Consider the following 16688-nt stretch of genomic DNA (forward strand, 5'->3'; position numbering starts at 1 on the left):
CAAGTCACCGAGTCACTTAGCGAGCATTTACCGCGCGCCTCGTAAATACGAAGGAATACCGCCGCTGATGCGACGGCTCGGAAAAATGACGAAATGGACATCGGTGAGCGTCGATAAACGCCGAAAGGACCTATGTCCATGCGTGTAGAAGATTAGAACATTAGAAGGCGCCACGACACGGTGATTCACATTCTTACGTACGGTGCTCGCGCCTCTTCCCGCTCGCACGACTGCTACGCGTCGCGTACTCGCTTCGGTTACCCGAAATAAAAATATTCAAATAAATATTCACACACGATGTATCGTAATCGCGTGGAAGACGCAAACTGCTACAATTTTTACAATTAGTACGATCACCCGCGTCTAACGACTTCATTTATGCCTACACATGGAATGGACGAACCTAACAAAGACGATAATTTTCGTTCTAATGCCAAATATCAAAATTTCGGTTTTCTCGTATTTTCCACGATCGTTTCGACTTCGTACATGTTAAAAAAATACATACCATCTTTAAATAAAAAATAGGTATACGTTTCATACAAACTCTTATGTAATCGCAAGGGATTATCCAAGTTTGTTTCCAAGAGAGACACGTGTATCTTCAACGTAACTGTGTAAGGCGATGTACGTATATGGTCGAAAATATTCTATAAACAGCCATTCGACTACGGAGCATTCGCGTTTGTTCGGTATAATCGAAGGTATCCGGTGCCGTGTGATGCTCGACATTTGCGTTTACGTGAAACGTGAATTGATCGTGTAATGTCGTAACATAGACTGTAATTCAGCTCGCTATTAATTCGATCGTCGTAACCTCGATCGTTTCTCTCGCGTACTCTTATTGCCGGTGGAACACACAACACGTGGCAATTTCAGTCAAATCAACGTCGCGGACCCATTGAACGAACCGAATAAAGAACGATCGGTCGAAAGGAACTCGATACAAATATTTAAGCTATCTTTCCAATGCTTCTGCAGGCTGATTACCAATAGCGAACACTTTCCTTGTCAGAGGCAGCCTTGTACAAATTTAATAATTATCAATCGACACTGACGCTCGTATAAACTACAACATTTACGATTCGCTTTATAGTGGAATAATTTGCTGTAAAAACATTTTCGATAACGAACAATTTCAATACGTGTGTTTCAATGCGTGTATTTCAACGAACTGCGGTTCGTAGAAACCACGAGATAGAGTTATAGATATACGTGGAAAATCTGGCGACAGAATTTTCCGATCGACTTAATATGATATAAGTTGTATCTGCGAACAAAAAGGAAAGAAACTAATTGTAAGAGAATTTGCCGCAGAAAGTATTAACCCGCGTATAAACAAAAACTGGACGTAGAGAACTAATAACGTAATAATTCATCTCGCGCGTTAACACTAATTTTTATCCGCGATCCCGGTTCGTGTTCAGCGAATCATGAAATTCTACCACTTTACCAGTAGATTCCTGAGAAATGCACTATAAAACACAACCAGAAGAGCCACGTTCCAAATGTATATACAATACGTACATACGTATATGCAAACACGGAGATCGCACATTAGATGTTAAACTCACATTACGAGTGATTAAACGCGGCCAATTTATAATACTGTGAATGTTTAATTACACCGGTGACCGCTCAACCGGACCAGATCTATAAATATGAATCGACGTAAATTTCAATAAGTGGGCGTAAATACATATTGGTCTAGGCTTCCGAGATAAGTCGACGTGCGCTGCGGCCAGACCCGTCTTAACGACATTATTAAATCAACGAATAATATGTAACCGAACGTCGCGGAAGAAATCATTGAGCTTGCTCTATTATTAAGAAATTTCAATTCGCATAATTATTGCTTTGGAGGCAGATAAGCGCGAGCCTCGATTCATAAATTACAGCCGAATTCTCTCCACCCATTTCTAACAGCTCGAAGCCCACGCGTTCGCGGCTACACCCGCCAGAGCGGCGTATTCTCGAGGAAAAGGAACAACCGCGATAAGCGCGAATATAATACGATACCAAATAAAGTAAAATTTATCAGAAATTTCAAAAATTTTACTCGCTCGGAAAGTTATTTCCGAAGAGAATCGACTCTTTGACAGACGTATCGTGTTCGCGATCGCGTACCGCAAACGGTATATACGTACTTTATCATGCGAGAATCATCGTGAAAAAATGTTAAATGTTTTCAAAGCCAGGTCCGAGACACTCGTGCCGAATGTGTCAAACGAATGGTATTACGTACGATCGATCGACAATCCATTAAGACTTATATCGGTCTTTGCCATTCCTTGAAAACGTTAATTTTAGGCTACGACCAGATGGAAATGTTTTGATCGAAAGTGACTGGAATTACATTTATTACTTGCAAGATTTATGATGTAATACTGCACGAGTAATGGATCGTTTAAATGGTTAATGCTTTCCGTATGGCCATTGGAATAGTTAACCTACGCGCTATTGTAGGGAATTTCACTTTTCTATCTGATGACAGATAATAAAGTTCTAAGAGATACATATGTGCATACGTGTGCAATAAAGCACTCATTAATAATAAAGCATTCTTGCGGTTGTATCTGGTAATAATTTAACGTTTATTCTTCAAAAAAAAAAGGTGCTCTCCAGACATTTTCAACGTTTGATCGTTAAACAATCTTAATTTAGTTCTTAAGCGAAAAGTTGCCAAGTATATCATCTCATCGCCGGATGTAATAACAAGGAAACTTGGAAACATATAAACAAGTGCTTCTGCTTCTTTCCTTACAACTAGTTTTTCCTATTTCGATGCGATGCGCGCAGGGCGATCAAAGAGTGGCAGAAGAAACGGACGAAGCGAATGAAATAATACGAAAGAAACAGATCGAAGATGATCGGCTGTCGATTCTCGATCGTTGACGATCTCTTAGGTCCTAGACGATCGGTCAAGTGGCACGATCTTATCTTTGACACTGTCTCAAATATATCAAACTAGACAGAGTTCCGCAATTTTTTGACACATAACTGCCTTCATTCAGGCTTAACAGCGAGCTGTTCTTCGTTAGAAGCATCGTTTTGTGTCAAAATAGAAGGGAGCAATTACGTCGAATAAGGTTATCTTCGACGAAAGAACGAGGATAAAAGGAACTGCATGGCGATGCGTTCTTTTTCATCGTGCATCGTGGTTCGCGCAATATCGACCCTCCAGACCTTCCATCCGTACTTAATTTCGTTAAATTGTTAAATTGTTTCGAGTTTCTTGTTGATTCTCTTTTGTTTTTGACGTATAATAAAGTTTATGAACGGTCGAAGGACTCAATTTGGGTTAGGTATCTATTTAAGAGGAAGGGGATCAAATTGTGAGGGACAATAAGCGTAAACTCAGAAACGTTAACCGTAATTGGTCAATTTTGGCAAACGTAGGTTTACATGTTGAAATTCCGTCGTCGTGTCGCGTCGTTTCGAGGAAAGAACGCGAAAGATAATTAAGAACGAAAGAAGATAGAAAGTTTAATCGAGAGACGAAGATAAAAGATAGAAACGCTAACGAAGCAATGCAATTTTTAGTGCATTTTAAACGATAATAGATCTATCATCGATCGCTGAAGTCGAGAGTTCAAGCGGAAACGTTGCGTTATTTATAAATTTGTCAATTTTCAATTAAACCGATGAAAGGAAGATATTCTAATTGCTTGAAATCGTACTGTTCCGATAAAGCTAGCAGATATATGACTTCGCTCGATATAGATAAACGCGAATGAACTGGACGCCGTAAAGAGCAACCGTAGGACCAAATATAAAGATGTATTTTTAAATATTTTATAATATTTTGTTTCTTCCACGTGAGTTATGTAAAATTTAATTTAACTTTTAATATTTCTATTAGCTTAAAAATCCTAATATCGTTATAAATACGTGTAAACGATTTTAGAGTATGAGAAAATGTACCGTCGTGTTCTAATAAATGTACATTGATTTTATCGGTAATAAATAATTCAACAGAGCTAATTTTATTACCGCATCGACTAATGACACCTGTCAGTCTAGGGGCATTTACCTATAATTACTTTCATATAGAATAAACGTTTTTCCTTTCATTGAACTTATGCACAAACGGCCTCGCGTCTAGCAGCTAATCTCCATTTTTCCTCACCCAAGAGCAGATACCATCGAATTTCTAAACAACTTTCGCATTTTCTCAATGTCTCTTAAATCTTTTTTTTTTTTGTCTGTCAGTTTATTTATTCATTAATTAGCTACGTATATATACAACCGCCTCGTGAAATAAGTTAAGGGTCTTACGTTTAAACTTTTAACGAAAACGTTAACTTCGTTTCCAAGGCGAATTTATATTTAAATATAAATAAACGGCAACTCTTTTCACAATTCGATCGAACGTTCGATGTATGTTTATGAAATTCGTAGATATTTTCACGCACTAGCGTTAACTAGTTTCTTTCAACAATAGCAATTTAACGAAATGTATCTAAATCAGGGTTTCGATCCTGACGAAAAGCAAGTTTCAAATTGCGCAGACTGACATGTCATAACATTTGTGTCGAGCTACAATAAGATAAATTCTACGTGAGTGCACTCACATTTTAAACTTTATTTTTAGCTTCGGTAGCTCCAAGAATGCCTACGTATCCTGCGTTAGATTAAACGGAAAAGTATAAGCTGAAATAGAAATGAGGCTATTTTTGAACAAAAACTAGATGTTTCGTATAGAAAGCAAACAGAATGGTCTCTTTTTAAAACACGATACTTACAATTAACGCGATTTAGAAATGTAACGATATCGAGGTTTCTTTCGAATTTTCAACGTGATTTTTTCGTTAACACTGATTGAATATATAATATAGCATGTAAAATAAAAATGTGGAAACACTGTAACGCTTTACGTCTACGTCACGTTAGTAGACGGAATTATCTTCTATACTTTAGTCGATATCCGACGTATCTTTGTTAATTAAAAATATATATGCAGAAAAAGAATAGTGACGATTAGAATTAAGAGGCAAAAAATATTTTATCGCCCAACGTGGGGCTCGAACCCACGACCCTGAGATTAAGAGTCTCATGCTCTACCGACTGAGCTAGCCGGGCTCTTGGTATTTGCTGATAAAATATATTGTATTAAAGGAAGTACTACAATAATTACGTATATTGTTTGTAAATTATAAATTTATCCTTTGTGTGATACGATACGAGAAATAAAAAATATATAAATTAATCGATTAACAGGGGGCGAGAGGATTCTACGTGCAAAAACTTATCGATCCTTTCGGCAATTGCATCGGCAAGTGTCATTATAGGCAAGGCGATAATTTCATACGGAGAAGGCAGATAATGTTATCTGTTTATTTAGTCGATGTAAAATAAAAGTTACCACGATCCTCTTTTACAACAGGCCGAGTTTTCCACTTTTGAAATTTACTGTTGGCGTCCTATGCCGATTTTCAACGAAAGCTCGACATCGACCCGGTGTTACCAACCAACCAACCAACCAACCAACCAACCAGTCGATGATAGTCTCTCGGCCATAAACTTGGCAAATCGTAATTTACCAGTGGTAGCAATGAAAATTCTAAACCGACTACAACCGTTTTTCCGTTCTATATACACGCAATGTTTGCCAGAGTTTACTTGCGTCCCGTTCTATCGCAGTCCCGTCTCTGCACTTACGACGAACGTCATATACTTTACGAGATCTTTTATTACGGTATCAAGCCAGGTAGATTACCATTGAGGAAATATTTAACATTCGAATCTGCTTCCTTCACGATCGGCCAATAACGCTTTCGAGGGATCGTGTAAGTAGAAAAACATGAAATTTGTTTCTGTCCTTCTTGTCTATTGTATACTCGCAACAAAGGTATACGATTATATTATGCTTTTATGCGATATTATACGGCGCCAACTTTGACCCTAACTAGTTTTGTAATAATGTAAAATTGCGAAGTTAGATGTTTCCTTCTATTTGGAGCAAGTCATTTCACGTGCTGAGAAACAATTTCCCGTTTCATGGTTACTATCGTGCTATGTACCTTCTGTCCGACTGCGATATGTGAACATATTGCGAATAATATCGTAAACAAATTCTAAACGTATTCTAAATAACGTCAACGTGGAAACCGATTGAACTTTGACATGATTTCTCAGAAGAACGATCGAGTTACGACTCGTGCTTCTTTTCACGATTCCGATCGTCGTGATCGATGGAAGGAACACGATGCAAAGAAAAACACGTTACCTCGAAATCCAAGCTGAAGTTTCCCATCGAACCGAGAACGTAAAATCTAGCAATGTAGAATCGTGACATATAATTTCTTATCACCCTGTACATTTTTAAGTTCGTTTCAAATATCGATACAGCAGTGCCTGGTTACGGAGCCGATGAAGTTTCAAAATGTTTTACACGTGTACGACACACACGATGCTACCGGTATTTATCCTAGTCGAATTTAAAATTAAAAAAACGTTGAAGAGCAAGAGTCGATTCTTTGCTTTAGATCGATATCTCAGGCAGGTTCGATAGGTAATCGTTTTATAGGTTTCGTGGTCATTGAATCGAAGTGGATCACTGGTCTGTGTGGTGCAACGTATATAACGTAGATTTTCGGCAGGATGATGTTATAATCATCTTAGGGGCACCAACGCGACGTTTGAACAAGGGCGTGACCAGGCTACGCCGGCAAAAGAATGAGCTACGAAGAACAGACAGACCAATGGCGTGGCATTTGTTATACTTAATCGCGCGCAATTTTTAATTTTTATGCGTCGTTAGCTTCGGACCTCGCATTAACTCTGTGCTGCTTGGAATCGGGCTGCGAACGTGTTCTCAACCTTCTTATGACGAAATCTTGTTAAATATTACGAGTATTTTTAACAAAGATCCAACGATACGATTATTTTGAATACACCGTACGTTTTACTTACAGGAAATAAATTTCCCTTATTTTGTTATCGTTTAGAAACACAGAGAAAGTTCAATCATCCTATAAATTACGATATCTGGAACATTAGAATTTTCTAAACTCTAATCAAAGAAATATATCTACAAACATGTATCCGCAATATGTGAAAATTTATATACACTTGTATAAATACGACGTAGTTAGCCTAAATATATTTACACGAAATAATTATTAAACGCAGCCATTAAACCGGTCTTCCTATCTCGAGGCATGTTCTAATTCAAATCGCTGCCCCCAGGATTTAGCTTCGCCTGGATCGTTACAACTTCATCCACGGAGATCTATCGAATATTCTTCGTTCGTCGAACGCTGCAAAACGTCTCAATCAAGCGTTGAACGCGATGGATCGTGTCGATCGATCGTCGAAACTCGAACCGCGACCGATCGAACGGTTCTGCGCCATTGGGACCGTCAAATTTTATAGTTTAATAATAGAGCGGTGTTGGAGAGTGTTTGCTTATCGCATCCCTGATTTTCGACCGAAGACACGACGCCGCGCCGTCGTCGTGCGGCTTACAGGAGAGAGGACCGCCAGAGAATAAGGATAAAGGTACGAGAAAAACGAACAAAAGAACAGAGGAGGTAAAAAAGAAGGAAGGTAAAATAAGAGAAAGCTAAGAGCGAGAGAAGAGCGGCATGGATCACGTGCAAAGAGGGTGGGTGACTTGTGCGAAGCTGCTTAGCCGGGCTATGCCTCCCACCTGCGCTCCTTCTCCTTCATCCACTGGCAGACACGAATAATCGAAGCATAATTTCAGCCCGTGGGCTGCTCTTCGCGTATTTCGGACGTTCCCTTTTTATATGCCTACGTACGACCCCTCTTTATTATACTATACACAGTGTATCCTATCCTATCAGATTCAAGGGACTAGCCTATGCAAAAGTTGCAATTAACGAGGCGTCCCGGTCTTTTCTTTTTTTTTTTTCCTGCGTCGTTATGCGCGATCTTCTCTTTGTTACTTCAAAGAATGCACCCTATCAGACCAGCGAGATTAGGCTACGCGAAAGATGCGATTAATAGGCTCGCCTTTTCCCTGCTAGTCGCTTAGCTATCGTCTCCTTCCATTCGTAGGGTGTACGCTTTCGCTAAATCGACGAGGGTAAACGTATGAGACGGGTGTAAAGACGTGGATAGTCCTCTTTCTATGTATGGGATTACAGAGGATGTTATTTTTAATATTCAAGATACATCCTGTCGGATAAACAAGATTAGGTTGTACAAAGACGGTGGTTTTATTGTTATTTTTGCAAGAACATTTCCGTATGCTGTTAGAATGTATCAAATTCGCGAGATTGTACTATTAAAGAGACGCGTATAATTAATAGGAAGAGTAAGTTTGCTGATTAGAAGAATTATAGTGCAGCAGAGGTGGTTAACAACCTTCTTCTTCCAGATAATTGTATGAAATCGTTTGCTATAAAAGTTGTTTCCTGTCAGATTAGCGAGATCGAGTTACCAAAGAGTTGTCATTAACGTGTTTTCTTCCACGAGAAAAATCGAACTGCGCGAAAATGCGATTAACAAGATCCTAGCCTCGCGTTGTATTTTATTTATAGTATGCAAAGGCCACAAATAATAATAAGGTAATCGTTTGATGACACAACGCGTGATCTCCTCTTTACCATACGAGCCGTATCCTGTCAGATCAGCGAGATTAGAGGCTACAATTAAGCCAGTTCTGTATGATTAAACACGTTATTCTTTCTGTAGCCTATTATTATAACTTTGAGAGATTAGGCAATATAGGCTTGTAATTAATAAAGTTTCCGTTTCGTGTAATTACGGCACTACTTTGCCATACAAAATGCATCTTATCAAATTAGCGAGAATAGAGTGTACAACGGCTACAATTAATTTCCATACTAGTATTTCCTTACTATGCAATTATGCACAGTTTTTTCTCTAAATATGGTACCATCTATCAGATATATGGGAATAATGCATACAGGGCTATAATTAATACAGTTTTCTTGTTACATATACATATAATTACGGAGCAACTTACTTCTCTCTATTCTATTTTCTATTTTGGTACCATAGCTTATCAATTTAACAAGCTTAACAATATACAAAGTTACAATTATCCAAATTACCGTCTATGCCACTGATACGATATTTTCATCTTGATATTCTTATACCATAAACAACTTTGATAATAAACGAAAATGGCATACGTAGAAAATTATGTAACGAAAGCTGTCACAGTTTCATTAGAAATTATTCGTTTACGAAGAAACACGTAATCTATTACACATAATATCTGACGCAATACTAGGCTTAATCTAACTTCTTTATCGCGTCTGTAGACATTCTACGTAATATTCTGGCACAAAGTATCTACTATAATATAAAATATAGTGGTATCTTCGTAACATTGATAGCCGCGTAAGACGGCAGAAACGTTAAAGAGAAATTGAAACATCGCGGCAAAACGTGTATAACATAACAAGGCTGAACATCATTAATGCGTACAAGTATAACATGGATTCCCTTAAAACCTAACAAACGTACTTCGCAAAGAGCGTTGCACCGATCAGTTGCAACCTGGGAGCGGTCGAATGCAAACAAATACGCTCGAAATTGAGATAACGAGAGATAATAATATTAGAATATGCGTGTGCAGCAAAAAGAAAAGAGAAAGGAGAAGGCTCGTATTCGAAACGTTCGTGTAATTGTCGCCTCGAGAGAAAATCGATGTGGCGAGAAACGACGAGGCGTTTGTAGCTTCGAAGGAATCCTTATTCAATACTTGGGCCACACTAGATACATTGCGACTAGTTTATGAAAGTTATATAATTATCGGCGACTTGCCTGTGTAATTTACCTCCCTCGGAATTCTCTTTCACGCGCTTACTTCCCATTTCCCAATAAAGCCATTAACAGTTCACAACACGCATCGATCGCTTTATATGATTTCACGGTTATTGTGCTTTAATTATGGTCATTATAAGCCGGCAATTCAGTATGCTACGATTACCTAGCGCGATACAGGGTCCCAAAGCTTAGGAAACACCGTTCGAATACCAAACGCTCCAGCCACGGATTCCTCGAATATCGAAATTTTTTTCGAATATCCGATACGTGTATTTTTCTTTCCTTTTCCAGATTTCATCCGATAGAACAGTTAGACGTTCCTAAAACTTTGTAATATTATCGTCACGAAAGCGTTCTTCCGATATGAATAACACGATTTCAACGTGATAATCGTACGATAATTTTCTTTGATACGACCTACTGGAGTCTTGAAGCGCTCGATCTGTGGTTCTCTATACAAATTTTACAGATTTATAACGATTCGTTTTTGCGGATTGTAACGAGTTTCTCGTAAGGTATAGCGTTAGTCTTTTTTTAGTATTTATTTTTTACGAAAGTTAATTAGCGGTATTGTTTGCGAAATTATCAAATCGAATTATTCCCGAAATTATGGTATTAAGTTAGTACGTTTATCCAGGCAATTTTAACAAACCTTTTACCTAATTTTCTAACCAAGTATTTTTGTTGCGCGATATCGTTTCATCGCACCGATGTTACTTTTTAGAAGACGTTCGGTAATTATTATCAGAGAATATCTCGCGGTTATCTTAAATTAAACGAAGAGATATCTAAAAATACCTAGATGCGTATAATACATAAATATCTATCCAAACTGTCCCGTAATTATGAAATTAATGTCTCGTACTTATTAAATAGTATCCGTTAATTATCAGAGAGATTAAAAAGAAAGAAAGTTACACAAATCAAACGAACCTCGATTCCCATATCCGGCCGCTTTCCACCCTCAAAAATACCATAGATTAAAACCAATTAAATTCACTCCTTTCAGGGGGAAACATTCCAGATGAAACGCGAACGAGCATCATATTTCGTCCATTCGATGCCGGGAAAGCGGTCGGATCCCGAAAGCACACGGGAAACCGAACCACCCGTGGTCATGGTGAGTCAAGTGCAACTGCAGGGTGTATATAGTCACCTGGTTGACCGATTAGTTTCATCCATCATATGCCATAAAGGAAGTCGAGGTCTGAACAATATCTGATTTCGAGTCACGACCTGTGTGGCGTTTTCGGATCGTGGTGGGGCCTCGAGGTTCTCGGAGACACGAACCCTTTTGTGGACCACGAGGCCACCCTCTTTCGAGGGTTTCACTAAAAGAAACCGGCGCGGCGCGCGACAACCTACCTTTTACGATGCCTCGCCTCTATTCAATAACGTTGTCCACGGATGATCGTGTAAACAGCATCGCGACGTAAAACACGTAGGACGCACAATGAAACACCTTTATAGCACGTTGTTCAGAGATCACAACTTTTCCCGTACGTCGTAAACGGTCAAACAATGCAAACAGGAAACGTTCGTCCATCTGAATTGCTAACGTCTACCCGGCCGATCAGATTAAATCGTGATAAGCCTGGTAAAAATTATGATTCTGAATTCATAATTGCAAAGCGAACGCGTTTGCATTTGCGAATCGAGCCTTCTTATCCCATTACTGAAGTAGGATTATAATTAAAGTGCAGATGTCTATGCAAATGAATTTTCTTACAAGTATGTACGGACGAAGGAATGGAACCTAGCAAAAAGTAGAGATATGTTTTACCCTGTAAATCTCATGGAAATTTTCCTTTGTTCGTTTTACACATTCTTGTATCTTTAAATTTCTCAGAGATCTTTTTACCATTCTAATATAAGTTAATATAAGTAATCGATTGATATAGGTAACTCTTGACAGAGTAGAATTCGTCGATTAGATTTGCTAGAAAGAAATCGTTATTCGAAGTTTTATGGAACTCATCGGTTATGGCTAGATCAAGTAAAATCATTTTTCTGCGAAGGATTTCAAACTGAATCAATTGCCCGAACACTAAGAAAAGATCAAAGTATAAGAAAATATGTCTTGACCGAATTATGTATTATTTAAAATTTTTTTAGCTTACTCGATGTCCATTTTTAAATCCAGACGAAATAATCATCTCCGACAATTATTTTATAAAAAAAATTGATCGATATATAGTCGATATTATTTTCCAACTCGAAAAGAAACTATTTCGGAGCAGATGTTTCAGATAAAACGGAGATAGATAAGGTCTTACGAATTCTGGAATCCCATTATCTGGAAATCTAGAAACGTCACGCGGAACACTTCTAATGCAGTTCAATTTGGAATTCTGAGACGGGTATAGAGTTTCGGAGTAGGAAAAAATGGTGGCGAGCAAAAGAGCCGACTGACGCGATCCAGGCGAGAGAACAATTCCCTTGCCAACCCTTTTCTCGTGATTAATGTATGCAAAGATAGCGCGTTCAGGAACAAGCCCATTCTCTTGATCGGTTGGAACGAAGAACAAGACAAGCAAAAGCAATTTCTCTGACGAGTTCACTTAACGACTATCTACGATTGACAAAGTATCTGGAGATCTCAACAATAGGCTCCAATTAGTAAAATAATGAATTTTCACGACATCGATGAAATTAACATAATTTCAAGTCTTCCATCGATCTACATCCTCATTCGTAAACTTTAGCACGAACTTTTTGCGAGAAGTTACATCTAATCTAAAACCTTACTATCTAATTGGAAATCTTAAGCTGTAAGGAATTGATATTTTTAATATTGCAATAATAAGCGAGTCGACGTTTAATAGTCGTATATTCTATATTCACCTGGTCTCTCGATTGCTGTTTCAACCAGTATCGATATTCGTTTAAACAATCTTCTGTTATATTTGTAGTTAAATATTTGGTTTTTTATAAATTTTCAACGATCTAATTAATACAGTCGATAATCGACCGTTTAAATAATTTTGTGGTCTCTGCGAAATACTCATGTATCGAATATCTTGTAATTTCTACGTATGTATTTGTTCCAAATATTACCAATATAATCGTAGCGGTGGAAATTCGTAAAAATTTTAACGAAATTTCAAAATATTTTGTGTAATACAGGTAAAAAATTCGCAGGCGATGTCTACGAATGTTCGAATACTTTCACGAGGTTGAATATACGTAGGAAAGTTACGATCTACGAGCTTTACCTGCGTTTCTCTTTTACTATTTCTTTTTAAATTCTTTCACGGTGCTTTCTAATTGTAAAACGCCCGGCCTGGCATACAGGCAAACGCCCGGCAGACAAAAACGTTATTGCAACTTGCTCGGTACACAGTTGGTGGTAAAGACGTGACGAGAAAAAGCAGGAAGAATTCACGAACGAAGTTTCAAGTTGCCGGCTAGCCGTAGTTTTGGAACCGAGCAGGACGCGGCAATACCTCGTGGAGGGAGGACAATTCTCGTGGCAACCCTTTCAGCATGATTAATGCGCGCGAAGATAGCGAGTTCGAGGGCAAGCCCATCCCTGTGAGGGCGTATTAGTTTTAGGCTTCAGGAAAAGACGAGAAGAGGAGGAGAGGGACGAGAGGGAAAAAGGAGAAAATAAAATCCTCACATCCGACCTCTTTCATTGTAAATGCCCCTGTGTGTTTATTGTCCCTGCCAAGCTCTCTAGGTGTGCTTCGAGAAACCCGTAAACTCTATCACGGGGTATTTTGGGGACCGGGCCTGAAAACCGTAGGACGCCTTCCTTTACCTTTACAAGATACACACGGTCTGATTTTCAGCATCGAACTATCGATGCTGCTCAAAGATAAGAAACGTGTACGCCGATTTCTCGGATCGGGGATCGTAAGTCTACACGTACCTGTGCAGCTCGTGTCTAATGAAGCCACGGAATTTGGATCTACTTTACGAGCTAAGCTGGAAATCTACCGACCCGATGCGATGGGCAACGATGTTACACTTACAGCTTTCAGCAGAGTTATTGCTACTTGCGAAATAAAGAGTTGCTTGTTTTAAAAGATTGGTCGTTTGTTATCTTGATTTAAAAAAAAATACATAATTGGGCTGGTCGCGAAGGAAATTCATCGATCTACTTTCTATATTATAATTCCCCGAATGTTTCATGGTAACTAATACTATTTAATTTAGCGTAGATTATCGTTTTCAAGTAATTATCTATTATTCGTGCCTGCTAAAATACGTATTACTTACAGTTACTTTGATATTCAAGAACCGTAGATAACTAAAGTTATACTTTACTGTGTATCTTGAAATAGACTCCCTTTTCTAAATAAATCGGGTTTTGAAATCCTTGATAAAGTGAAAATATAAAAATATCTTCGATTTCTATCTCATTTACCCTAAGTTAAATCCAAGCAAATTAATCCATGCAAAGTAATCCGGATAGAGCTTTCGCTTATCGTTATCAATGCCCTGTACCTTGTTGTATCGTTCAAGTAAGATAAACGTTAAAGGAGCGTCGAAAGAATTAAACGCTTTAACGCGTACAATAAACTTTTGACTAAAATTGAAAATTCCTTAAGAACGTATGCTTTCTGTAGATGCAAAATATCTTTAAAATGACGTATTACGTATAATATATGGGTGAAGGAAAATTCAAAATTTCATCGCGAGCTCGAGATATCACAATCGCGGTTAATGACGCGCGTAATGAAGTAATTCTTCAAAGTTGCCACGTCGAACTCACTGAAATTAAGATTCATGCCAGGATGAAGAACTGGTGGCCGCTTAAACAGCCAGAAAATCTCAGCTGAACGGTCTTCGTCGAGATTGATTAATCGAAGGTTAAGGGTTTCAGGGCGTTAAGTGGTTCACTGAAATGTTTCTATGGGCTGACACGACGGTGGGAGCCAGAAGACAAGAGGCCGCGCGTGGTTTCAAAGCCGGACGGAAGGACAAAGGAAAAAGAAGGAGAAGAATGCGACCTCGACCAGTTGCCGCTTCTTTCGTGTCAAAACACGGCGCTAATACATCATTAAAAGAACGCGCCCCTAACGTGCCGCACCGCCGCACCGTACCGGTCTAGCGCCACTGATTGTGAACTACAAGGACACCTCATAATCGATCGGCTCAGTTTCGCTGGATGTGTTGCGTCCTCGTTACGGGCTATCTTGCCTTTCTTTTTCTTGTTCTTGCTCTTCTCATCGCTTGTTATTTATCGCTCGTTGAGTCGAATATGCTAGCGATCTTCGTTCGACTTCGACGTTTGATCCGAGCGATCCGAATCGCATTCCGATCGACGAGCGATTCCGACGACGTTCGAGCGATCGAGAAAGTACGATTCTAAGAAAAAATCCTAACGTTACCAATAGATATCATCAACGAGTAGACTACGATCTTTCGGACGATCGTAGATAATCAAAGAGACAGAACTTGATCAAAGATTCGATCCACCTACTGAATATTACGACGAGTGGTAGACGTATTCTGGGAATTTTTGTATCCTCAAATTTCTCATAAACGTATACAAATTTCTAGCCTAATGATGAAGATATTCTACTAATATCGGGGTTATAGAAGTTTTACTTTAAAGGTATAATTAATTAAAATTTACCACGAAGATATAATACTATAATTTCTATAATTTCTATCGCTATTCGATATTTATGATTCAGCGATGATATACGTATCGACGCGAAGAATATACTTCTAACTATTTACCCTTATAACTTCCTTAATAAAGCATTATATGAAGCAACGGAATAATATAAAGCTATCGGAATTTTTCTATGTAAATGATTAGATTCTATGTAATTATGCAAATTTTTCAGTAGTACCGGTTATTCGTATCTAGCACACAGAATCCGAATATAAATCTCAATTCGAAGAACGCATTATACGGCTGAACTATGAACGCTATCAACTTGGTGAATCGGTATGAATTAATATAATTTATTATACCACGATGGCGAATAGTGCTTTACAGACGTATATCTTGATTTATAGCGGTCGCGTTAATTCGTTTAATAGAACAGTGTATTGACTGGGAATCGTGGACGTCGGCATTAATTTCTGTTCGCTGTGTTTATACACATAATTTTAATAATACCATAATCGCTGTTATAAATTCTTTATATTTTCAATGCAAATGTCATACTGTTATCTAACTTAACAGTATACCATTCATAAAGCCATGTCATTTAGCATTTAGTAGACAAACCTGAAATTGTAATATTTTATCTGTCTAGATGGACAATGTTCGGTGTTTAATCGCAGTGATTTAAGTCGAGACGACTAATCGTATCACGATCAATTCTTTCGATCGTTATTGATCGATAATGATTAACATGGCGATCAATTTCGTATAATTTCGTAAAAACATTATATTTTCGTGACATTAAGTATAATCCACGATAAGCCTCGTTTTCAATCCATGCCTCTCATATCGCTACGATATTTATTGCGTAGCGTTGAGAAATTCTGCCAGTTTTTATCGTTCGTTTACCTGTCTCCATCGTTGTTTAATTACATAATTATACGTTCGCATCGATGCCTCAGTGTCGTGCAGAAAATAACAACAACGATATTACGCGTATTACGATACTGCAAATTGTATTTTTTTCTTGTATTTTCTTTCTTTAAATTTCGATTCGTTGTTTCGTCTGCATCGATGTGTTAGCAAGTATTCTTAAAAATACTTCGATTCGAACGTATATATCATCCAGCAAATCAATAAAGTTACTATTTGCTAATCGCCCTAGTATCTTCTATCGGTTCCACCCTTTAATGCCATCCTATCGTACAAAATCTATTTCAGCTATCCTCTCGAGCAAAATAACCGCTACGAAACTTCTACCCGCCCCGAAAACTCCTTCACGTCACCGTATGTTATAATATTGCGGTATAATATACGGCGATGTAGATCGTTACAGACGAAATACTGCTGT

General features: G+C 38.3%; 1 long non-coding RNA gene and 1 other non-coding gene across 4 annotated transcripts in view; both read right to left on the bottom strand.

Annotated features, from left to right (window-relative positions):
* LOC117163368 (uncharacterized) overlaps positions 1–16688 on the bottom strand; it is an 84769-nt gene that overhangs the window by 2679 nt on the left and 65402 nt on the right. The window lies entirely within an intron of this gene.
* On the bottom strand, positions 5010–5082 carry TRNAK-CUU (transfer RNA lysine (anticodon CUU)). The gene has a single exon. It is a non-coding gene; the product is annotated as a tRNA-Lys (tRNA).

Source organism: Bombus vancouverensis, chromosome 10, assembly GCF_051014615.1.
Source record: "Bombus vancouverensis nearcticus chromosome 10, iyBomVanc1_principal, whole genome shotgun sequence".
NCBI classification, from domain to species: domain Eukaryota; kingdom Metazoa; phylum Arthropoda; class Insecta; order Hymenoptera; family Apidae; genus Bombus; species Bombus vancouverensis.